Consider the following 26,822-nt stretch of genomic DNA (forward strand, 5'->3'; position numbering starts at 1 on the left):
GTTTTAATGTGGAAAATTTGTTGACCTTATACAAGCAGTAATCAAGTGGAGCAGTTTATTTTGAATGTTTATAAAGAATATGGCATGCAGCTGCCTCAAAGTTAGAAAACATAAAAAAACGTCGAATTAACATCAATAATAATATTTAGGAAAATCAACAATTATGATTTCGTGATGAATGTGCTCCCGTGTGGCATGCAATTTTTTTAACTTGATTTGTTTTATTTGCAGCTAAAATAGCCGGTAAACTAAAGATTTAACGGATATGAAATGCACAAATAAAATAGTAAGATTCGAAGTATAGCTGCCTGCCATAGTTTCACCAACTCCTCCACCCAAAATCTTTTTTTAATAGTTTCTTTAGCCTGTAATAATAGTTCACAGCTGATGTTCCTTTGGAAAAAAATATTAAAAATCTAACAACCATCAGTGTAATAATGTCTAATTATGTGAAAGTTTTATTCTTTAAATAAATAAAAAATGCCTAATTTAACACGGAGTGTACTTCAACTTTTTTTAAACAGATATTTAGTTATATAGACTGCAATCTACACAAGCTTTTATCACAGTCATGGCCCCTAGCGGAGTCAAGTGGGATAAGGTAAAGCTAAGAGTGCTCCAGACCAACCTTCCGAACGAACGACTTACAGAAGTGATACGTAACTAAGAACGTTTCGGGAAACACGTATTAACGATAAGGTACAGCTTAAGGTACAACTTAAGAACGACGTAGAGCTAAGAAGGTTTCGGGGAACGCAGCCCAAGTTATTACCTGAAAGAAAAAAATGGTGTATAATGACCCTCCTCCACCCACTGGAATCCACCTCTGAATTAAAATGCTGACAATAAATCTGTTGGGGAAAAAGTTCATTGTTTAGCTTTTTTTCATTAACTGTTTCAATAAAAACATATACAGATATTTATAATTATGCAAGAAACAAAGTATAATAAACAACAAACAAGTTATTACCTGAAAGAAAAAAATGGTGTATAATGACCCTCCTCCACCCACTGGAATCCACCTCTGAATTAAAATGCTGGCAATAAATCTGTAGGGGAAAAAGTTCATTGTTTAGCTTTTTATCCATTAAATGTTTCAATAAAAACATATACAGATATTTATAATTATGCAAGAAACAAAGTATAATAAACAAACATACAACCTGAAAGAAAAAAAAATTGTGTATAATGGCCCTCCTCCACCCACTGGAATCCACCTCTGAATTAAAATGCTGACAATAAATCTGTAGGGGAAAAAAGTTCATTGTTTAGCTTTTTTCAATAAATGTTTCAATAAAAACATATACAGATATTTATAATTATGCAAGAAACAAAGTATAATAAACAAACAAACAAACAAACAAGTTATTACCTGAAAGAAAAAAATGGTGTATAATGACCCTCCTCCACCCACTGGAATCCACCTCTGAATTAAAATGCTGACAATAAATCTGTAGGACAATAAAGTTCATTGTTAAGCTTTTTTTCATTAAATGTTACTTTCAATAAAACATATACAGATATTGATAATTATGCAAGAAACAAAGTATAATATGCAAACATACAAGTTATTACCTGAAAGAAAAAAAATTGTGTATAATGGCCCTCCTCCACCCACTGGAATCCACCTCTGAATTAAAATGCTGGCAATAAATCTGTAGGGGAAAAAAGTTCATTGTTTAGCTTTTTATCCATTAAATGTTTCTATAAAAACATATACAGATATTTATAATAATTACACAAGAAACAAAGTATAATAAACAACAAACAAGTTATTACCTGAAAGAAAAAAATCTGTGTATAATGGCCCTCCTCCACCCACTGGAATCCACCTCTGAATTAAAATGCTGACAATAAATCTGTAGGGGAAAAAAGTTCATTGTTAAGCTTTTTTTCATTAAATGTTACTTTCAATAAAACATATACAGATATTGATAATTATGCAAGAAACAAAGTATAATAAACAAACATACAAGTTATTACCTGAAAGAAAAAAAATTGTGTATAATGTCCCTCCTCCACCCACTGGAATCCACCTCTGAATTAAAATGCTGGCAATAAATCTGTAGGGGAAAAAAGTTCATTGTTTAGCTTTTTTCATTACACGTTTCAATAAAAACATATACAAATATGAATAATAATTACGCAAGAAACAAAGTATAATAAACAAACAAACAAGTTATTACCTGAAAGAAAAAAATTGTGTATAATGGCCCTCCTCCACCCACTGGAATCCACCTCTGAATTAAAATGCTGACAATAAATCTGTAGGGGAATAAAGTTCATTGTTAAGCTTTTTTTCATTAAATGTTTCTTTCAATAAAACATATACAGATATTGATAATTATGCAAGAAACAAAGTATAATAAAAAAAAAAACAAGTTATTACCTGAAAGAAAAAAAATTGTGTATAATGGCCCTCCTCCACCCACTGGAATCCAACTCTGAATTAAAATGCTGACAATAAATCTGTAGGGGAATAAAGTTCATTGTTCAGCTTTTTATCCATTACATGTTTCTATAAAAACATATACAGATATTTATAATAATTACACAAGAAACAAAGTATAATAAAATACAAACAAGTTATTACCTGAAAGAAAAAAAAATGTGTATAATGGCCCTCCTCCACCCACTGGAATCCACCTCTGAATTAAAATGCTGACAATAAATCTGTAGGGGAATAAAGTTCATTGTTCAGCTTTTTATCCATTACATGTTTCTTTAAAAACATATACAGATATTTATAATAATTACACAAGAAACAAAGTATAATAAACAACAAACAAGTTATTACCTGAAAGAAAAAAAAATGTGTATAATGGCCCTCCTCCACCCACTGGAATCCACCTCTGAATTAAAATGCTGGCAATAAATCTGTAGGGGAAAAGTTCATTGTTTAGCTTTTTTTCATTAAATGTTACTTTCAATAAAAACATATACAGATATTTATAATAATTATGCAAGAAACAAAGTATAATAAACAAACAAACAAACAAGTTATATTACCTGAAAGAAAAAAATGTGTATAATGGCCCTCCTCCACCCACTGGAATCCACCTCTGAATTAAAATGCTGACAATAAATCTGTAGGGGAAAAGTTCATTGTTTAGCTTTTTTTCATTAAATGTTACTTTCAATAAAAACATATACAAATATGAATAATAATTATGCAAGAAACAAAGTATAATAAACAAACAAACAAACAAGTTATATTACCTGAAAGAAAAAAATGTGTATAATGGCCCTCCTCCACCCACTGGAATCCACCTCTGAATTAAAATGCTGGCAATAAATCTGTAGGGGAAAAAGTTAATTGTTTAGCTTTTTATCCATTAAATGTTTCAATAAAAACATATACAGATATTTATAATTATGCAAGAAACAAAGTATAATAAACAAACAAACATGTTACCTGAAAGAAAAAAAATTGTGTATAATGGCCCTCCTCCACCCACTGGAATCCACCTCTGAATTAAAATGCTGCCAATAAATCTGTAGGGGAAAAAGTTCATTGTTTAGCTTTTTTCAAAAAATGTTTTAATAAAAACATATACAAATATTTATTATAATTATGCCAGAAACAAAGTATAATAAACAAACAAACAAGTTATTACCTGAAAGAAAAAAAATTGTGTATAATGACCCTCCTCCACCCACTGGAATCCACCTCTGAATTAAAATGCTGGCAATAAATCTGTAGGGGAAAAAAGTTCATTGTTTAGCTTTTTTCAATAAATGTTTCAATAAAAACATATACAGATATTTATAATAATTACACAAGAAACAAAGTATAATAAACAACAAACAAGTTATTACCTGAAAGAAAAAAATCTGTGTATAATGACCCTCCTCCACCCACTGGAATCCACCTCTGAATTAAAATGCTGACAATAAATCTGTAGGGGAAAAAAGTTCATTGTTAAGCTTTTTTTCATTAAATGTTACTTTCAATAAAACATATACAGATATTGATAATTATGCAAGAAACAAAGTATAATAAACAACAAACAAGTTATTACCTGAAAGAAAAAAAAATTTTGTATAATGGCCCTCCTCCACCCACTGGACCTCTGAATTAAAATGATGACAATAAATCTGTAGGGGAAAAAATATCATTGTTTAGCTTATTTTCATTACATTTTTCAATAAAAAAATATACAGATATGTATAATTATGCAAAAAAACAAAGTTAAACCCTTTATAGGGGACTCATTGAAATCTTTGGAAATTCTAATTTTTAACCTCAGAAAGCTAATGGGGGATGTTACAGGACATTCTTTAAAAAAAATGTAACAATATTTTTCACCTTTGGCTGAGAGAAAACTACACGACTCTACTACTTCAAATGAAGGCAGGGGGAGAGCACTTTTAATGTGTGCAGAAGTGACTAAATATGGTTACTTGCCCCATAAAGGGATAATATACAAACAAACAAGTTATTTACCTGAAAGAAAAAAAATTGTGTATAATGGCCCTCCTCCACCCACTGGAATCCACCTCTGAATTAAAATGCTGACAATAAATCTGTAGGGTAAAAAGTTCATTTTTTAGCTTGTTTTCATTAAATGTTTCAATAAAAACATATACAAATATTTATATAAATTATGCAAGAAAGAAAGTATAATAAACAAACAAACAAACAAACAAACAAGTTATTAACTGAAAGAAAAAAATCTGTGTATAATGGCCCTCCTCCACCCACTGCAATCCACCTCTGAATTAAAATGCTGACAATAAATCTGTAGGGGAATAAAGTTCATTGTTCAGCTTTTTATCCATTACATGTTTCTATAAAAACATATACAGATATTTATAATAATTACACAAGAAACAAAGTATAATAAACAACAAACAAGTTATTACCTGAAAGAAAAAAAATTGTGTATAATGACCCTCCTCCACCCACTGGAATCCACCTCTGAATTAAAATGCTGACAATAAATCTGTAGGGGAAAAAGTTCATTGTTAAGCTTTTTATCCATTAAATGTTTCTATAAAAACATATACAGATATTTATAATAATTACACAAGAAACAAAGTATAATAAACAACAAACAAGTTATTACCTGAAAGAAAAAAAATTGTGTATAATGACCCTCCTCCACCCACTGGAATCCACCTCTGGATTAAAATGCTGACAATAAATCTGTAGGGGGAAAAATATCATTGTTTAGCTTTTTTCATTACACGTTTCAATAAAAACATATACAAATATTAATAATAATTACGCAAGAAACAAAGTATAATAAACAAACAAACAAGTTATTACCTGAAAGAAAAAAAATTGTGTATAATGGCCCTCCTCCACCCACTGGAATCCACCTCTGAATTAAAATGCTGACAATAAATCTGTAGGGGAAAAAAGTTCATTGTTAAGCTTTTTTTCATTAAATGTTACTTTCAATAAAACATATACAGATATTGATAATTATGCAAGAAACAAAGTATAATAAACAAACAAACAAGATATTACCTGAAAGAAAAAAAATTGTGTATAATGGCCCTCCTCCACCCACTGGAATCCACCTCTGAATTAAAATGCTGGCAATAAATCTGTAGGGGAAAAAAGTTCATTGTTTAGCTTTTTTCATTACACGTTTCAATAAAAACATATACAAATATGAATAATAATTACGCAAGAAACAAAGTATAATAAACAAACAAACAAGTTATTACCTGAAACAAAAAAATTTTGTATAATGGCCCTCCTCCACCCACTGGAATCCACCTCTGAATTAAAATGCTGACAATAAATCTGTAGGGGAATAAAGTTCATTGTTAAGCTTTTTTTCATTAAATGTTTCTTTCAATAAAACATATACAGATATTGATAATTATGCAAGAAACAAAGTATAATAAACAAACAAACAAGTTATTACCTGAAAGAAAAAAAATTGTGTATAATGGCCCTCCTCCACCCACTGGAATCCAACTCTGAATTAAAATGCTGACAATAAATCTGTAGGGGAAAAAGTTAATTGTTTAGCTTTTTTTCATTAACTGTTTCAATAAAAAGATGTACAAATATTTATATAAATTATGCAAGAAACAAAGTATAATAAACAAACAAACAAACAAGTATTACCTGAAAGAAAAAAATTTGCATGATGGCCCTCCTCCACCCACTGGAATCCACCTCTGAATTAAAATGCTGGCAATTAATCTGTAGGGGAAAAAGTTCATTGTTTAGCTTTTTTCATTAAATGTTTCAATAAAAACATAAAATTTATAATAATTACACAAGAAACAAAGTATAATAAACAAACAAACAAGTTATATTACCTGAAAGAAAAAAATTGTGTATAATGGCCCTCCTCCACCCACTGGAATCCACCTCTGAATTAAAATGCTGACAATAAATCTGTAGGGGAAAAAAGTTCATTGTTTAGCTTTTTTTCAATAAATGTTTCAATAAAAACATATACAAATATTTATAATAATTATGGCAGAAACAAAGTATAATAAACAAACAAACAAGTTATTACCTGAATGAAAAAAAATTGTGTATAATGGCCCTCCTCCACCCACTGGAATCCACCTCTGAATTAAAATGCTGACAATAAATCTGTAGGGGAAAAGTTCATTGTTTAGCTTTTTTTCATTAAATGTTACTTTCAATAAAAACATTTACAAATATTAATAATAATTACGCAAGAAACAAAGTATAATAAACAAACAAACAAGTTATTACCTGAAAGAAAAAAAATTGTGTATAATCCCCCCTAGAAATTTTACGTTCCCATAACGTTCTCAGAACGACCTCGCTGGTGTTAAGGACGTTGCCCAGTAAAGTTCCCAGAACGTTATGAGACGGACGTGTTGTGGAGTTCCCTAAAGGGTTGGAGGACGTTATTTGGCAGACCTCCACGGAACATTCAGGACGTTCTGGAAATGTTAAGGTGACCATATTTTATGTACACTTTACGTTCCCATAATGTTCTTAGAACGACCCCGCTGGTGTTAAGGACGTTGCCCAGTAAAGTTCCCAGAACGTTATGAGACGGATGTGTTGTGGAGTTCCCTAAAGGGTTGGAGGACGTTATTTGGCAGACCTTCACGGAACATTCAGGACGTTCTGGAAATGTTAAGGGGACCATTTTTTTTTTCCCTTTTACGTTCCCATAATGTTCTTAGAACTTCCCCGCTGGTGTTAAGGACGTTGCCCAGTAAAGATTCCAGAACGTTCCAAGACTGACGTGATGTGGAGTTCTTTAAAAGGTTGAAGGACGTTATTTGGCAGACCTTCACGGAACATTCAGGACGTTCTGGAAATGTTAAGGGAACCATATTTTATGTAGAAATTTTATGTTCCCAGAACGACACCGCTGGTGTTAAGGACATTGCCTAGGAAAGTTCCCAGAACATTTGAGACTCACCCACAACTTATCCAGAACCCCCAGAACATAGCCATAACTCAAACAATATATAATTATACTGTGAAATTGATACGGTTGGTGTGGTGGAGGATTGAGAGAGTGAGAGGTGAGAGGTGAGAGAGAAATGAAGTCCAAATGGATGATGAACGGGGAACCGTTCATCATCCATTTGGACTTCATTTCCCATAATCCTTTTCACTCTCTCACCTGAACTGTGTTTGTTATTATCCTCACCTGACAGTGGAGAAACAAGCAGGAACAAATTGGGACTGTGACAAAAATGTATCATTGAGAAACACAGAAAATAATTGAAGTGAGATTACAGGAAAAACAAATAGAAGGTCAAAATCTGGCAAATTAACAGAAGGATAATAAAAAACAAAAACAAATAAATAGCCAAAAAATACAAGAATAACATAAAAGCTAACAAAAACCCACATTAATTAAATTGTTGTTTTAAACAATAAAGATGCAATTAAAACAAAACATTTACATTTGGAGTGCATAAAATGTAACATATTTCAATATACAACAACTGGTTAAATAAAATATATATATAATATATTTACATAAAATGCATAAGTAAGGGCAAAAACACATATTACAAAACATCACAAATCCAAGAACTAAGATTTTTAACATTCAAATCGAGATGTGAAAAAAATATGTGGGAAGATTTCAGACTTCCAGAAAGATTTTCAAATTACCACCTAAAACAAAAAAGCAATTACAAACTACAAAAATGTTAAGCTCCAAAACTTCTTGGTCAAGTATTTTTTATTGCCTGCTTCATTATTTGCCATTATTCTTTACAACTTCAAACAATCCCCAAAGTACCTGAAACATTTTTAAAACATGCTGTCACTTCTTACACTCTGAGGCTATTTTGGGGATTTTCGCCTGGATTTGGCCTACCCAATTTCAAAAGCTTTTCATACCCACAAGCAGAGGTGCACATACAAAAGTTTGGTATCATTTTACAGGAAACCCTCTGAAATTACATAAAACACTGTTAAAAGTGCTCAACATGGTTGTATGTGTTGTCAGTCCTCTAATAAACACAAAAATAAATAGGCGCTTTTTGATGTTTTTTTCTAAAGTCTGTATTTAAAAGTGTATAACTCTGGCTCTGAGTGGGAACGAAGCCTGCAGACAAATTTATTTGATTCCAGCAATTGCCAGCTTACAGAGGAAAAAGGAATTTTTTCTCTATCATAATAATTGCAAAAGTTATTTTACTCCAACTGATGGGAGGAATAATACGCTTATGGAGTACAATTTGTGCCAAAAAACATTTGAAGTGCTCCCATAACCACATACAGTGGAATAAATGCAATTGCTTTATATCATTTTGCAGAAAACCCTTTGAAGTTACATAAAAAGCTGCTGTTTGTGACAAATATTGTTATTTATGTGGTTTTTCATATGATAAAACACCAAATTTTCTTTTTTTATGTTGTAAATACTGCCTCTGATAGTGTATAACTCTGGTTCTAGGTGCTCTAGCAGACTGCAGACAGTTCTGGTTGTTGCCAGCAGCAGACAGTAAACATCCAAAAAAGAATGAACTCTTTAGCATGTTGCATTCAAAAGTTATTCTCGTTTTACTGAAGGGTGCGAAAATACATTTTTCATATAAATATTAATTTTTTGTTTGGCACATATAATAAAAAGCAAGGGATTATTCATGCACACAATCAAAGAAAATGCTGTGAATGGGCTCATTTTTTAGAGTAGGACCTAAGAGAAAAGATGGTGTATCATTTGTGGCTATATGTGCTATCTGAGGCAGTCCACACTCAATTATCCCATATGTTTACAAAAGACGATTTTTTACATCATTATTCATTCGACGATTGTAGGATATGTGATAATAATAGGACAAAAATAACACTGCAGCCTTATTCCTGAGAGTGAGAGCTTTCATTTGATATAAGACCTGCCCATGTTTGTCATACTTGAAAAATATGAAATATGTGAATATTAAATGATATTAAAAATTATGGGGGGGGGGTGATAGTGTATATTAAGTGTAACTAACTTTCTTACAGTGAAACATATCTCAAAGTGATGCATATCTGCAGAAAGTAAAGAGTCTAAGCTTTCAAACAGTATCTCATATGTGGTACTGGGTCCATGACAGACCATTAAAAATTAAAGGAACATTTTATATTAAGTCAAAATAAGATAATTCTGGACCCGGTACAGGGTCCACAGAGTCAAACAAGATTAAGCCAAAACACTTGTGCTTTTGTATCTAATACTAATATTCGGCAAATCAACCCATACAAGAAATTACCTCATACAAAATTTAACAAATTCAATACATTCAATATTGTAATTTAAATCAAATTACACAAAGATAAATAATGAACATGACTCTTATGTTTTTAAATAATGTGTGTTAAAGTTACACTTTCTTTACCCAGATTGCAGGAAGATACACTTTTTCAGGTTTGACAATGTGTGGTACATGACTTCTGCAAACAAAGCACAATAATGATTACATTTTTTTTTGTAAGACAAACGCTAATTTATGATTCTTAGGTATTAAATTCCTTTACAAAAGTATTTCCAAAAAGTGTTGATTTTTTGTTTTGTACACGAATCATTTGATCTTTGGTTGGCTTCTTTGTGGGCTGAGCATTAATTTATTTTGTAAAGATCGAACATCTTAAAGATTTTTTTAACATCCTCTTTATGAAAATTGTTTAGCTCACTGTAAGCCTGCATGTTTATCATTATACTTTAAATGGCAAATAAGAATATATAGCCTAACATAGAAATAAAAAACATCACAGAAAAGAATAGCAAATAAACAGAAAAAACATTTATGTAACTCGCTGTAGAACAACGAGTGAAATCTATTTAAAAAGAAAAGTATCTTAACTTACCTTACAGTATTATATAAAGACAAAACAAAGATCACGCGTCGTCAAGTGTGGCAGTTTGAATTTCATGCGACTTCCGGGTCCTCTTGTAAGCTGTAGCATTATGGGAAAGGTAGTACTTTTCATAAAACGTATTGAACGCTGTTGCTGTTAACTGACTACTGTTTCCAAGGTGCATTGCAATCTAATTCATCATATTCAGAGAGTACAACATAATACATATAAGTATAGTATTATTTACTAGTATTTTTGTGCTTGTTAACACAATTTAATGTAAAGTGTTATTTAATTACTATTTGTCTTTGTCTGATGTACGATAGTGCAGACTGAATCACTCATTTATTTTTCTTCATTCTGAAATCATTTATTTATTACTTTGTTTGTATGGTCCACTGCACATTGACACATCCTTTTTATTAACTGCCTATAAAAATAAAATGCTCTAACTGTAATTTCAAATTTTGTCGTCCTAGTGATATCAGGAACATTATTAAATGACCAACAGAGGACCATGTGAGAACATTCTATTAATGTTCCAAATGTCCTCTTTGTAACGTTGCCATGTGACCACAGGATAACCAATATGGGACGTCCCCCTAAAGTCATATCAGGAACAATATTATATGACCAACAGAGGACCATGTAGGATGGTTCTGTAAATGTTCCAAAAGTCCTTTCTGTAACGTTCTTATGTGACCACAGGATAACCAATATGGAACGTCATCCTACAGTCATATCAGGAACGTTATGATGCGACCAAAATAGTACCATGTCGGAATGTTCTGTTAATGTTCCATATGTCCTTTCTGTAACGTTCTTATGTGACCACAGGATAACCAATATGGAACGTCATCCTACAGCCATATCAGGAACTTTATGATACGACCAAAATAGTACCATGTCGGAATGTTCTGTTAATGTTCCATATGTCCTTTCTGTAACGTTCTTATGTGACCACAGGATAACCAATATGGAACGTCTTCCTACAGTCATATCAGGAACGTTATGATAGAACATTCTCACATGGTACTATTTTGGTTATATCATAACGTTCCTGATATGACTGTAGGAAGACGTTCCATATTGGTTATCCTGTGGTCACATAAGAAATAAGAACGTTACAGAGAGGACACCTGAGACTTTAACAGAACATTCCCACATGGTACTATTTTGGTTATATCATAACGTTCCTGATATGACTGTAGGAAGACGTTCCATATTGGTTATCCTGTGGTCACATAAGAAATAAGAACGTTACAGAGAGGACACCTGAGACTTTAACAGAACATTCCCACATGGTACTATTTTGGTTATGTTAAAGTCTCAGGTGTCCTATCTGTAACGTTCTTATGTGACCACAGGATAACCAATATGGAACGTCATCCTACAGCCATATCAGGAACGTTATGATATGACCAAAATAGTATCATGTGGGAATGTTCTGTAAATGTCTCGGGCGTCCCCCTAAAGTCACATGAGGAACCTTGAACTGCAAGACTTTTATAACCAACAAAGGATGTTTTAGGAATGTACCTAATGTTCTCTAAAGGTTCAGGTCTTTTCATCCTCTTTAGAGAACTTTTAGGGAACGTTGCGAAAGGTCCCGAGAACGTCACCTTCTTCGTGGGATGGCCCTCCTCCACCCACTGGAATCCACCTCTGAATTAAAATGCTGACAACAAATCTGTAGGGGAATAAAGTTCATTGTTAAGCTTTTTATCCATTAAATGTTTCTATAAAAACATATACAGATATTTATAATAATTACACAAGAAACAAAGTATAATAAACAACAAACAAGTTATTACCTGAAAGAAAAAAATCTGTGTATAATGGCCCTCCTCCAACCACTGGAATCCACCTCTGAATTAAAATGCTGACAATAAATCTGTAGGGGAAAAAAGTTCATTGTTTAGCTTTTTTCAAAAAATGTTTTAATAAAAACATATACAAATATTTATTATAATTATGCCAGAAACAAAGTATAATAAACAAACAAACAAGTTATTACCTGAAAGAAAAAAAATTGTGTATAATGACCCTCCTCCACCCACTGGAATCCACCTCTGAATTAAAATGCTGACAATAAATCTGTAGGGGAAAAAAGTTCATTGTTTAGCTTTTTTCAATAAATGTTTTAATAAAAACATATACAAATATTTATTATAATTATGCCAGAAACAAAGTATAATAAACAAACAAACAAGTTATTACCTGAAAGAAAAAAAATTGTGTATAATGACCCTCCTCCACCCACTGGAATCCACCTCTGAATTAAAATGCTGACAATAAATCTGTAGGGGAAAAAAGTTCATTGTTTAGCTTTTTTCAATAAATGTTTCAATAAAAACATATACAGATATTTATAATTATGCAAGAAACAAAGTATAATAAACAAACAAACAAACAAACAAGTTATTACCTGAAAGAAAAAAATGGTGTATAATGACCCTCCTCCACCCACTGGAATCCACCTCTGAATTAAAATGCTGACAATAAATCTGTAGGGGAATAAAGTTCATTGTTCAGCTTTTTATCCATTACATGTTTCTATAAAAACATATACAGATATTTATAATAATTACACAAGAAACAAAGTATAATAAACAACAAACAAGTTATTACCTGAAAGAAAAAAAAAATGTGTATAATGGCCCTCCTCCACCCACTGGAATCCACCTCTGAATTAAAATGCTGGCAATAAATCTGTAGGGGAATAAAGTTCATTGTTAAGCTTTTTTTCATTAAATGTTACTTTCAATAAAAACATATACAAATATTTATAATAATTATGCAAGAAACAAAGTATAATAAACAAACAAACAAACAAGTTATATTACCTGAAAGAAAAAAATGTGTATAATGGCCCTCCTCCACCCACTGGAATCCACCTCTGAATTAAAATGCTGACAATAAATCTGTAGGGGAAAAAGTTAATTGTTTAGCTTTTTATCCATTAAATGTTTCTTTAAAAACATATACAGATATTTATAATAATTACACAAGAAACAAAGTATAATAAACAACAAACAAGTTATTACCTGAAAGAAAAAAAAATGTGTATAATGGCCCTCCTCCACCCACTGGAATCCACCTCTGAATTAAAATGCTGACAATAAATCTGTAGGGGAAAAAAGTTCATTGTTAAGCTTTTTTTCATTAAATGCTTCAATAAAAACATAAAATTTATAATAATTACACAAGAAACAAAGTATAATAAACAAACAAACAAGTTATATTACCTGAAAGAAAAAAATTGTGTATAATGGCCCTCCTCCACCCACTGGAATCCACCTCTGAATTAAAATGCTGACAATAAATCTGTAGGGGAAAAAGTTCATTGTTTAGCTTTTTTCAATAAATGTTTCAATAAAAACATATACAGATATTTATAATTATGCAAGAAACAAAGTATAATAAACAACAAACAAGTTATTACCTGAAAGAAAAAAATGGTGTATAATGACCCTCCTCCACCCACTGGAATCCACCTCTGAATTAAAATGCTGACAACAAATCTGTAGGGGAATAAAGTTCATTGTTAAGCTTTTTATCCATTAAATGTTTCTATAAAAACATATACAGATATTTATAATAATTACACAAAAAAACAAAGTATAATAAACAACAAACAAGTTATTACCTGAAAGAAAAAAATCTGTGTATAATGGCCCTCCTCCACCCACTGGAATCCACCTCTGAATTAAAATGCTGACAATAAATCTGTAGGGGAAAAAAGTTCATTGTTTAGCTTTTTTCAAAAAATGTTTTAATAAAAACATATACAAATATTTATTATAATTATGCCAGAAACAAAGTATAATAAACAAACAAACAAGTTATTACCTGAAAGAAAAAAAATTGTGTATAATGACCCTCCTCCACCCACTGGAATCCACCTCTGAATTAAAATGCTGACAATAAATCTGTAGGGGAAAAAAGTTCATTGTTTAGCTTTTTTCAATAAATGTTTCAATAAAAACATATACAGATATTTATAATTATGCAAGAAACAAAGTATAATAAACAAACAAACAAACAAACAAACAAGTTATTACCTGAAAGAAAAAAATGGTGTATAATGACCCTCCTCCACCCACTGGAATCCACCTCTGAATTAAAATGCTGACAATAAATCTGTAGGACAATAAAGTTCATTGTTAAGCTTTTTTCATTAAATGTTACTTTCAATAAAACATATACAGATATTGATAATTATGCAAGAAACAAAGTATAATATGCAAACATACAAGTTATTACCTGAAAGAAAAAAAAATTGTGTATAATGGCCCTCCTCCACCCACTGGAATCCACCTCTGAATTAAAATGCTGGCAATAAATCTGTAGGGGAAAAAAGTTCATTGTTTAGCTTTTTTCATTACACGTTTCAATAAAAACATATACAAATATGAATAATAATTACGCAAGAAACAAAGTATAATAAACAAACAAACAAGTTATTACCTGAAAGAAAAAAATTGTGTATAATGGCCCTCCTCCACCCACTGGAATCCACCTCTGAATTAAAATGCTGACAATAAATCTGTAGGGGAATAAAGTTCATTGTTAAGCTTTTTTTCATTAAATGTTTCTTTCAATAAAACATATACAGATATTGATAATTATGCAAGAAACAAAGTATAATAAAAAAAAAAAAAAGTTATTACCTGAAAGAAAAAAAATTGTGTATAATGGCCCTCCTCCACCCACTGGAATCCACCTCTGAATTAAAATGCTGACAATAAATCTGTAGGGGAATAAAGTTCATTGTTCAGCTTTTTATCCATTACATGTTTCTATAAAAACATATACAGATATTTATAATAATTACACAAGAAACAAAGTATAATAAACAACAAACAAGTTATTACCTGAAAGAAAAAAAAATGTGTATAATGGCCCTCCTCCACCCACTGGAATCCACCTCTGAATTAAAATGCTGACAATAAATCTGTAGGGGAATAAAGTTCATTGTTTAGCTTTTTTTCATTAAATGTTAGTTTCAATAAAAACATATACAAATATTTATAATAATTATGCAAGAAACAAAGTATAATATACAAACAAACAAGTTATTACCTGAAAGAAAAAAAATTGTGTATAATGGCCCTCCTCCACCCACTGGAATCCACCTCTGAATTAAAATGCCGACAATAAATCTGTAGGGTAAAAAAGTTCATTGTTTAGCTTTTTTCAATAAATGTTTCATTAAAACATATACAAATATTTATAATAATTATGCAAGAAACAAAGTATAATAAACAAACAAACAAACAAACAAGTTATTACCTGAAAGAAAAAAAATTGTGTATAATGGCCCTCCTCCACCCACTGGAATCCACCTCTGAATTAAAATGCTGACAATAAATCTGTAGGGGAATAAACTTAATTGTTTAGCTTTTTTCATTAAATGTTACTTTCAATAAAAACATATACAAATATTTATAATAATTATGCAAGAAACAAAGTATAATAAACAAACAACAAGTTATTAAAAAAATTGTGTATAATGGCCCTCCTCCACCCACTGGAATCCACCTCTGAATTAAAATGCTGACAATAAATCTGTAGGGGAAAAAAGTTCATTGTTTAGCTTTTTTTCATTAAATGTTTCAATAAAAACATATACAAATATTTATAATAATTATGCAAGAAACAAAGTATAATAAACAAACAAACAAGTTACCTGAAAGACAAAAATTGTGTATAATGGCCCTCCTCCACCCACTGGAATCCACCTCTGAATTAAAATGCTGACAATAAATCTGTAGGGGAATAAACTTAATTGTTTAGCTTTTTTCATTAAATGTTACTTTCAATAAAAACATATACAAATATTTATATTAATTATGCAAGAAACAAAGAATAATAAACAAACAACAAGTTATTACCTGAAAGAAAAAAAATTGTGTATAATGGCCCTCCTCCACCCACTGGAATCCACCTCTGAATTAAAATGCTGACAATAAATCTGTAGGGGAAAAAAGTTCATTGTTTAGCTTTTTTTCATTAAATGTTTCAATAAAGCATATACAAATATTTATAATAATTATGCAAGAAACAAAGTATAATAAACAAACAAACAAGTTACCTGAAAGACAAAAATTGTGTATAATGGCCCTCCTCCACCCACTGGAATCCACCTCTGAATTAAAATGCTGACAATAAATCTGTAGGGGAATAAAGTTCATTGTTTAGCTTTTTTTCATTAAATGTTAGTTTCAATAAAAACATATACAAATATTTATAATAATTATGCAAGAAACAAAGTATAATAAACAAACAAACAAGTTACCTGAAAGACAAAAATTGTGTATAATGGCCCTCCTCCACCCACTGGAATCCACCTCTGAATTAAAATGCTGACAATAAATCTGTAGGGGAATAAAGTTAATTGTTTAGCTTTTTTTCATTAAATGTTAGTTTCAATAAAAACATATACAAATATTTATAATAATTATGCAAGAAACAAAGTATAATAAACAAACAAACAAACAAGTTATTACCTGAAAGAAAAAAATCTGTGTATAATGTCCCTCCTCCACCCACTGGAATCCACCTCTGAATTAAAATGCTGACAATAAATCTGTAGGGGAAAAAAGTTCATTGTTAAGCTTTTTTTCATTAAATGTTACTTTCAATAAAACATATACAGATATTTATAATTATGCAAGAAACAAAGTATAATAAACAAACAAATAAGTTACCTGAAAGAAAAAAAATTGTGTATAATGGCCCTCCTCCACCCACTGGAATCCACCTCTGAATTAAAATGCTGACAATAAATCTGTAGGGGAATAAAGATCATTGTTTAGCTTTTTTCATTACACGTTTCAATAAAAACATATACAGATATTTATAATAATTATGCAAGAAAGAAGTATAATAAACAAACAAACAAACAAGTTATTACCTGAAAGAAAAAAAATTGTGTATAATGGCCATCCTCCACCCACTGGAATCCACCTCTGAATTAAAATACTGACAATAAATCTGTAGGGGAATAAAGTTAATTGTTTAGCTTTTTTCATTAAATGTTAGTTTCAATAAAAACATATACAAATATTTATAATAATTATGCAAGAAACAAACTATAATAAACAAACAAACAAACAAGTTATTACCTGAAAGAAAAAAAAATGTTTATAATGGCCCTCCTCCACCCACTGGAATCCACCTCTGAATTAAAATGCTGACAATAAATCTGTAAGTGAATAAAGTTAATTGTTTAGCTTTTTTTCATTAAATGTGTAGCAAATGGCTCGGAGTCAGATTGAGGCCATTTGGCATCTGGATCGTAAACAGCCCTAAAATTGTGACTTTAGATAACCCCGTGTCCTGATAACACAATCACCCAGATATCTACCACCTATCAAGGCTGTAAAGTGGGCGACAATTAAAACAAATGCAGTCTTCAAAGGAGGTTCAAAGGGATCCCACCAGAGAAACCTGAGAGCCGTTCGTTCGACGATTGCCAGAGACACAGCTGGGGGCACAGACTATATGTCTGTGATGAAACCACATTTAACTATCACAATGAGCTGTTTTAATGTATATATATGTTATATCCCTTTACTGCATGATCATGTATGTGTGATGTAACTGTGTGTTAACACTTTAGTTAGATTTTGTTCACTGTAGCATGGTTCATATCTTAGGTATGAAATTATTATTCAACGTGATCTTAAACCCATGTCTTGTCTAGTATCAAATTAATCTACTCTTTATTTCCCAATCATTTCTATGTATCATATTACCATAAGCCGCATCAATGTCATTTAGTATCGATTTGAAGAGTTATGGAAACAAACTTTTATCATAATGCAAATGTGATGTCTGAAAGAACAAAGGCTTGTTTCCCCGCGCACACATTGGCCATACACCCAAAATGGGCTGGGCGTGTGAAAGGTCAAAACGGCCTATCGCCCAAGCCATCATTAGATCATTGCTCATTTTTAGCTCAATTGCTCAGTTCGCTCAATCTCTCAATCGCTGATTCACTCAGTATCTCAGTCAGTGGCTTAGTTCACTCATGAGCGCCCAGTCGCCCGGTTACCCAGGTAACCCGTCAGCGCAGTTTGGAAACTCGCTGAGACTCAACCAGAGTCCCTCGGATTCATCATCTTTTCTCTGAGCCCTGTCTTTCTTCGGGACAGTCTTCCTGGCTTGCACTTTGCGCTAGAGTTCGGAAAACCACGCGGACCAATCCGCCCTACGAAACAACTTAACGGACTACATCTTACGAACACATCTGGACTCTCTCTCTCTCTCCTTGCTCGCACCGCGTGCAGCAGAAACTTCGCAACGAAAACACAAAGAGCCAAATGCAAGTATAAACTTGTTTTACTCGCTGATGTTTAAGCTTTACCCCTTATAAAATTAAGGCGCTACTTAGAGATTTTCCGATGGTTTGTGCAGATGTTAAGCAATAGTGCTTTGCCAATCTTTTACTCTCTCTCTCTAGCTTTTTCAATCTTTACTTTCTCATCTATGTTTTATGTTATTGTATGTGTGTATGTTTAGTTAGTCGATATGTGTACTTCATTTTATAGTTAATAAACCGGTTTGCATTTTCACAATTGAATTGTTTCTGTGTTCAATGCTCCTGAAAGTAAAGTCACTAATTCTGCCTTTTGATCCAGCTACACGCTGCGAGTAGCACTGTATATCAGTGAGAAGGTTAATTTTAAAGGCCATGAAATTAACATTTCTTAGACGTTAATATACGATTATGGATATATGTCTTCGGTGGACGAACATATTAATTAATTGTTATTATTAATTCTGCTACGCCAGGTAAAACCTGATAAACTTGTATAATTAATTACAGTTAATTATACATATTCCCTTTTGAGCTAAAATCTAAGATTCCCTTGGGAATCCCCGTAGTGTTTCGGTCGGAGGTTCATAGTGTTTCAAATAACGTTATTTCCCTCCTCCCGCAAATTCGCTACATATAATGGTGGAGAATGCGGGCAGATTTAAACATTATTTTCTGAGCAAACCAGTTACAAATCAAATGTGTTTTTGCGTTGTGTGAATGAAAAAGAACTATCAGCTATCACTGATTTCGTTCTTTCTTTGTATGAATAAAAATGTATTTTCCTGTATCATTTTCAGGACGTAACAGACTCGCGCCCCTGTTATGTATAGTTAACTGCAGTCTTTAAGGTAACCGTATTAAAAGCCCTTTAATACGCTGCATTACCGTCTGATTCAGCCTAATAAAGAGTATAATTCCTTTATTTAGAGCGAAGCGGTGGTCGAGTGAATACTCCCATCTGATAAGGCCTTTTTGTTAAATCTCCAGGAAATGATTTACAATTAGAGAAGCTGTCTATTGTATTTTTCCATTTTATTCACGTACGTGGATTTTTAAAATTGTAAGCACAGAGGGTAAGACTTTTCAATTTTAAAGGAGATAAAAACTTGATCAAGTATTTATAGTCACAACGTATGATAGAGCACGTTGGACTCTCGTTTATTGCGTGTCCCGGTAACATTAAGCCCAAAAGAGGCACCGGCCGAACACGAGCGAATTACATCCGTCGTCTTAGCAACGCAGCAGCCGCCGATGTAATTACTGTATAGAAGCGAATCTTTGTCAGTTTAAAGCGTACTACCTAGTTCTAACACTAGATGTCAGTCTTGAGTGTCTAACACTTCTTCTTCTCCATTACTCTACGTCTGACTTCCGCTTTCTTTCTTTGTTGGGCGAAATATCGCCATCTAGTGGGAAAAGCTCGTTTGGTCCTCTCATAAACTCTTTTGGGAGTGTATGACAGGAATCCAACTTGGATTTTTGACCTTACTTCAATAACTAGGTTATTCTACTACTTTGTAGTTTTATTTCCTACATATTGAATGTTATGGTCTTAAATTATAAATAATAATTAATATTGCTGTGGCTTTATTAATTTATTATTTCTTTATTTAATTTTTATTTAATTTTTGATTGATTTTATTTTTATTTTATTTCATTTTTTTGCTGGTCTCTCTCACTCCTTACTCTCCTGTTCTATTTTCTATTGTAGAGATTGTATTTTTAATTAAGTTTAAATTTAAATTCAATGCAGTTTGATTTATTTTAAATTTTAATTGAATCAATTCTTTACTGTGAATAGAATTCAGCCCCATAAGTCCCATTCTCAGTGAATTCATTTATGTTTTAACTGGTGCAATAGGATAAGCCCCTGTGCATCTCTTTAAAGCTAACACTTGATAGATGAATCAGAGGCTTCGCCAGCGGTGAGTTCTACAAGAGACCGGTCCCGCTGAACTGACTCGAGTGTGTACAGTCGGGGTGCTGCGGTAGCTCCCTCCTTTAGCACCTTAGGCAGCAAGACACAGCGCAACCTCTGCCACCGGGCACTCCAATCGCTAACCTTGCCAGCTGACACACAAAAGCCCTAGCGGCAGTGCCAGTTGGTGGGTGACACCTTTGAGTGCGGCCCGGCGGTGTGAAGGGTGTGACTGTTGAGCGGTCGAGGTGGGGAGGGCAGAAGGCCCGGCACTCTTGGCTGCGTGCTCAGGGAAGCGCCTTGTCTCTGTGTTCCACCCTGGGTTGTTTTAAATAGTCAACAAGTGTTGGTGTAAAAGAGATGCACTTTTCTCCCCTCTGTAGCCACTAGAGGCACCAGATCCCTATCAGGTTGGGTCTAGCCCAGCCAATCTAGCTAAGCCACTCCCCTAACTCGCATGACTCCATAGTGCCCTCTCCCTGTAAGGCCCTGTCATCAAATTTAGGGTAGAGAACCTGCTAAGCTGAAACAGGAAACCCCTTTTTCCACCTCCTATCCTCTTCATTCCCCCAGCCTTAGGACTTCGTCTGTTGGCTGTCTCAATTCACATTTTCAGTTTATTTTATTATTTTTATTTATTTTATTTTATTATTTTATTATCACTTATTTGTTTTTCCTCTCTTTTCCCTTTCCTGTTTCATTACATTTCCAGCAACCTATCCTCCTCATTCTTTATTTTGTGTGTTTTATTTTATTTTTATCGTTATAATTAATTAATTTTAATTATTTTGATTCATTTTATTTTGGGCTGAAAGAGCAAAACTGCACAAACCATTAGGAGAATTCATTAGTAATACGCTCGAATAACCAAATGTCCAAGGCGACCTATAGGTTTTAACAAAGCGAAAAATTACTAAAATTTTTCCCTTATTTCCCCACACTGATTATCTGTGCCGCCGGAGAAAGGCCCTGATAATAAGCTTATAGCCCACATATATATATATTTTATTGCCGTAGCTCGCTGAACTGTGCGGACTCGCATTGGCTCTTTGTGTTTTCTCTTCTACCAGTGTGTCAACATGTCCAGATTACCAAGCCCTGTCAACCACTGGGACCAGCTAGAGGCCTGGCTCAGCGCTGTGACATCTGAACTCCTGCCCAACCTCGCCAATGAACTGCAACACTTGGAAAGAGAGCAACTCGACGGCACCCTGGACAAGTTCATAGCCCACGACCCAACGAGGAGCTACAGTCACAAGGATATAGCCAAGATCACAGGTGCCATCGCTCACAACCTCATCATCCAGCTTAAACTGGGCGAAAGGAACATCGCCCAACTGGAACAGGATGCAGCAGCTCTACAGCTCCAAGCAGCAGAGGCACGGAGGAATCAGGAGGACGCGCAGAATCATCTAGATCAGCTGACACAGGGATTAGAGTATCAACACCCATCGACGGAGGAGGAACACTGGAGGCTAAAGGACAAGATTGGACAACTCCAAGAGGCCTTGTCAAAACTCCGCACAGACACAGAGCACAAGGAGCAACAGGAAAAGACAGCCAGAGAAGAGCTGTCTGGAAAGCTCCAGCAGGCTGAACATCTTCTGGTGAGAGCAAAGGCAGAACTGAAGGAACGGGATGCCAAGCTGAAGGCCTGTGAGAATCACCTGCGAGCATCTCGAGATGAAGGTCGAGCTCTGGCTCAGCAACGAGACCAGGCTAGGGACGACCTTGACTCCGCCCAAAGAGAACTCATTTGTGCATATAAACTGCAAGCTGGGCGAGTAAGGGAAAAAGCAACCTTTCCCTTTCATTCAACCAGTGAGCCTGCACCCCCCCACCAAAGCTTTTCTGTTGAAAAGGGGGGCGGGAGCCCACTGTTAAAGACATCAGCCAGCATCCCCGAACCTCTCACTACCACATGGGGGTGGGGACAGACAAATTTCCCGAGGTCACCTGCAGACATGCCCGGCGTGGCACCCAAAGACCTCGACAAGCTGGCTAGAAATATCCCAACATTTACCCCAGAGCCTGCAGGTGGCCATGATATCCACTCTTACCTGCAGGACATTGACTTTTATTTGCAAACACTGCCAAATGTAACCACAAGAGACAAACTGTATCTGCTACGGGTTACTTCCAGTCGTGAAGTGAGGAGTTTCCTTGACCGGCAGCCAGAAAACGTCAAGATGGATTACGAGCAGCTGCAAAAGGCTTTAATAGAAGAGTTTTCGGATCCAGAGTCAGAACAAGGACTTGTTACGGCGATGGACCTCAAACAGAGCCGAAACGAAACTCCACAGGCCTACTACAACAGACTCAGGCGAGCTTACTTTGGCTCACGGAATGAGCCAGGAATGGAGGAGGACTTCAACTTCAGGACCCTTTTCCTGCGAAATCTTCACTTCACAGTAAGCCAACACTTAGGGGTTATGGCCTGCCCTCGCACGATGACAACCAGGCAGCTGCGGGACTTGGCCCAGAAAGCTTATGTTAAACAAAGAGCGGCCTCTGAAAAGACTGTTAAAAACCCTGTCATTCTCCCTGTCTCTGAACTGTACCCTGAACTACCACTGGAGGGCGCACGACAACGCCACAGTGAAAGACCTTTCAACAGAGGGCCAAGAGGGTCAAGAGACTTTACAGCCAGCCAGGAATGGTACGGCCATGTAGGGGCTCGTCCCAAGCACCAAATGGGGCGCGCCGAGAGGTCATGGAGCCGGCTAAACTCATCAGACAACCAGAAGGGTGGCGGCTCGTGGGAACCTGGCCGACGACCTAGAGGTAACCGTCCTGCACCTGGCAGATCAAATACTGGTAACAGTCAACAGAGAGATCAGTCTCGATACACACAGAGCAAGGCTAAGTCTGAGCTACTCCCGAAACAGAGTGACACAGACACGTCTGAAACAGCAGAGATTCTGAGAATATTGAAGGAGTTAATCCAAAAGAGGCCCCACAAGGAGGACCACGAAGACAAACCCGACTCCTTATTCAAAGACTTTGGCATACAAACAATATCTCAAACACCAACCAACCAATGCCTGCAAGTACCAGAGAGTGCTGTGTTAAGTGTCTCTTTCCCTACAGAGTCACAGGAAACCAGCCTTGACTGCCTTCCCATTAATACACCAGCAGCCCCAGTACCAAGCCTCCTGGGAAACCTGATCGAAAGAGGAGAAGCTAAAAAGCTATATCTATCCATCACCTTGGAAAATGAGGTTGAACTAGAAGCCCTCGTCGACACCGGAGCTGACCTAACGCTGATGTCATCCCAGCTTTTCACCAGACTCCAGAACAGAGCTAAAGCCCAAAATCTGACCCTTAAACCCCAAAGGTGTATGGTGAATGTGCAGTCTTACAGCCAGACTGAAGTTCAACTGCAACAGGTGATTCCCATCCACCTGACGATCGGTCCTATGAGCATCATACACCCTGTGTACATCTCACCAATGGACTCATACCCTCTCCTCATTGGCAAAGACCTGCTAGACCGCTTTGAACCCTTAATGGACTTTAAACAGTTAAAAATTTGGGCTCAAGTGCGAGAACCTTTACCCTTTCAATCAGCCAGATCATCTGAGGTAAACTGCCAGGTCACACAGGTCATGGACGACCACCCAGCCAGCCGCGGGAACTTCGTCTCAGACCTAAACTTCAAAAGTTCACTGCTCTGCACTCTGCATCCAGCCAAAGACTCAGAGCCATACCCAGGACTTGACACACAAGTTCAACAAAATTTAAAAGATGCAGATGCCATGCAGGATGAGGCAGATCATCAGAAACTACAAGCCTTTAACATCGCTACCCAAGCTATGTTAAACCACCTCTCAGACCCCTCCACCTACCCTATCACAAACTCTGACCTGTCTGCTGCTCCAACCCGCAAACGTCTCAACGATGTCAGGCACCTGCTGCGCATACAACACAACATCTTCTGGTATGTCCCTGATGACCGCACTACACCTGCGCTTGTGGTTCCTCAGGCCCATAGGGGGGTCATACTAATGTATGCGCATGACACAGCATGTGCCGCACAACACCGCACAAAAGCCACTTATGAAACACCGAAACAGGTGGCATACGGGCCTGGAATGCAGCACGATGTAGCAGAACACATCAAGAAATGTCTGGTTTGCTGCCAGTTCCAACCGGCTAAGCCAAACCATGGAGCACCACTTCAAAAAAGAGGTGTCAACTTTCCAGTGTCAGACCTCCAGATAGACTGGGTTGGACCATTACCCAGGCCAACGAGGGGCAACAAACACTTTCTCACGGTCATCTGCCAATTCACAAAGTTGGCAGAATGCTTTCCAGCACCCAATGACACCACTCACCAGTATCTGGATGAACTTCATCCGGGAACGACCTTCGCTTTTCGAACGACCAAGATCTGGTCCTACAGTTTCGCCCCGCCAATTCAGACAGCTCACCGACAGCTGTCAAAGAAATTTCTGCCACACTGGACAGGACCTCATGAGATTGTGGACAAACTCTCCCCCACTGCATACCAGATCAAGATGGGCAGGAGTCAGAAGGAACCAATTTCCAGATGGGTCCACCAGAACCAAGTCAAGAGACACTCAACATTATGGCATGATAGTAAAGGGGGGACGAACCAAACTTCTCCACACTGCCTCATCACTAGAACTCTGCCACCTAGGGAACAGCCACCAATGAAAAGAAAGAGAACTGTCCTGACCAAACAAGGACCTGCAGCGCTCGCCTATTGTTCTTTCTCTCTCTCCCTCTCTGTCACCAGGATGCTGCTGTGGATCACTGTTCTGTACGTCAGCTTACAGGGAGGGTGGCCGCAACCTGAAATCGTGTCGCCGGGTCCCGTCTCAGGCATCGTCCTTAAAGAGCAACCTGGACTCCTGATCACGAACTGCAGAACACATAGCCAAAAAGTCTATGTCTACAGAGCACACTACACGGCATCAGCACCAGAAACCAGTTGGGCAGGAGAACGATGGGCGCAGAACGCTATGATTTACGCAGAGGCTGACATCAAACACATGCTGTACCAACTTCAGAAGATGACTGTCACACAGGCAGGTCTTGGCGGACAAACCAAGCGTCCCAAGCGGTTCCTGGGAGCCCTACTCGGAGCTGCCGCAGCAGCCATTCCACCCTGCCTGGTACCCCTAAGCCTGGTACAGACCATTTTATCCTCTGCCACTGCAGGCCCAACAAACACCCTGCAGGCACATCTGGCCTACTCCCTAGGTAGCGCAATCCCACGAAGCATAGCCCCTGAACCAGGTGAACTTGCTTTTCTGATTAACCTGCCAATCATCGAGTCACACAACACCTACAGACTCAAAGACATTGTCAATGTTGGCTTCTGGCAGGGAAACACTCACATCAGAATACGCACCCCCACTGTCGTGGCTTACCATGACAGCAATGAACAGCTGTACCTTGCACCAAACCTGCACATGTGCAGCCTCACTAAAGACATTAATTATCTCTGCCCCAGCAAACCTTTCCTTCAGGACAACACTGACGGCATCTGTGGGCTGCGGCCCATGAAGATTGACTCTCGTTGTCCTGCCTCGGCTGAACCACGAGCCGAGGTCACTAACACCCAAGCTGAAATCGTAGGTGACCGATGGCTGGTCAACACCCCAGCCAGCACGGCCACTTTGACCTACGACCAACACGACACAGCCACCCGCATCAGTGTACCAAACCAGACGATGTGGATCCAAGTTCCAAAAGGTGCGATTCTTCACATCGATGAACTCGCACTCTATCACCTTCCCAGTGAGGAGTACCACACCGAACTGGAATTTTCAACTTTCTTCAGGGACCACAACTTCACTTTAGACCCTGAACTGGAGATGAGGATTGCAGAAGGGGGGACCCAACTAATTGATGTCACGCCCATCGACACTGCCCTCCAGGCACTTGCTCGCATGCCAGCTCTGCACAGCCTCCCTGTTTTCAGAGCCTGGACCGCCGCTGACACGGTACTGTGCCTCTCCACAGGAGTAGGATACGCCCATACTCTTGGCCTCACTTTCATCCTGTACCGAAGAGTCAGCGGGATGCAGGAAACAGTGAACAAGTGCACAGCTGCCGTCCCTCGAGCCTTCAAGCAGAACCGTGGGAAGCAAGACACACAAGCCGAGCAAGAGCCCAACCTCATCGAAATCACCCCTCTGCAGGCACGCCGAAGCGCTGCAGAAAATTAAGATACACCTGCCATCCAGACCAAATGACCTGTATAACCATCGCCTATTGAACCATCGCCCACCAAAGTCTCTCAAGACCCTGGTGGCCATGAAGGGGGGGATATGTAGCAA

General features: G+C 36.2%; 3 long non-coding RNA genes across 3 annotated transcripts in view; all 3 read right to left on the minus strand.

The window, feature by feature from the left end:
• Positions 1–3,009: 3,009 nt before the first annotated feature.
• On the minus strand, positions 3,010–3,712 carry LOC141350344 (uncharacterized). The gene is made up of 3 exons (XR_012358451.1): positions 3,618–3,712; positions 3,220–3,495; positions 3,010–3,087 (listed from the first exon to the last, which is right to left on the minus strand). It is a non-coding gene; the product is annotated as an uncharacterized lncRNA (long non-coding RNA).
• A 318-nt stretch (positions 3,713–4,030) lies between these two features.
• Positions 4,031–26,822, minus strand: part of LOC141350347 (uncharacterized) — a 73,649-nt gene continuing 50,857 nt past the window's right edge. The window contains exons 3-4 of the long non-coding RNA XR_012358454.1: positions 14,531–14,611; positions 4,031–4,098 (exon numbers count right to left, since the gene is read on the minus strand). This is a non-coding gene — a long non-coding RNA (uncharacterized lncRNA). The remainder of the gene's footprint in view (positions 4,099–14,530; positions 14,612–26,822) is intronic.
• LOC141350345 (uncharacterized) lies at positions 5,694–6,548 on the minus strand. The gene is made up of 3 exons (XR_012358452.1): positions 6,286–6,548; positions 6,089–6,166; positions 5,694–5,962 (listed from the first exon to the last, which is right to left on the minus strand). It is a non-coding gene; the product is annotated as an uncharacterized lncRNA (long non-coding RNA).

The sequence above is a fragment of the Misgurnus anguillicaudatus genome, chromosome 18 (genome assembly GCF_027580225.2).
Source record: "Misgurnus anguillicaudatus chromosome 18, ASM2758022v2, whole genome shotgun sequence".
In the NCBI taxonomy this organism is placed as follows: Eukaryota; Metazoa; Chordata; class Actinopteri; order Cypriniformes; family Cobitidae; genus Misgurnus; species Misgurnus anguillicaudatus.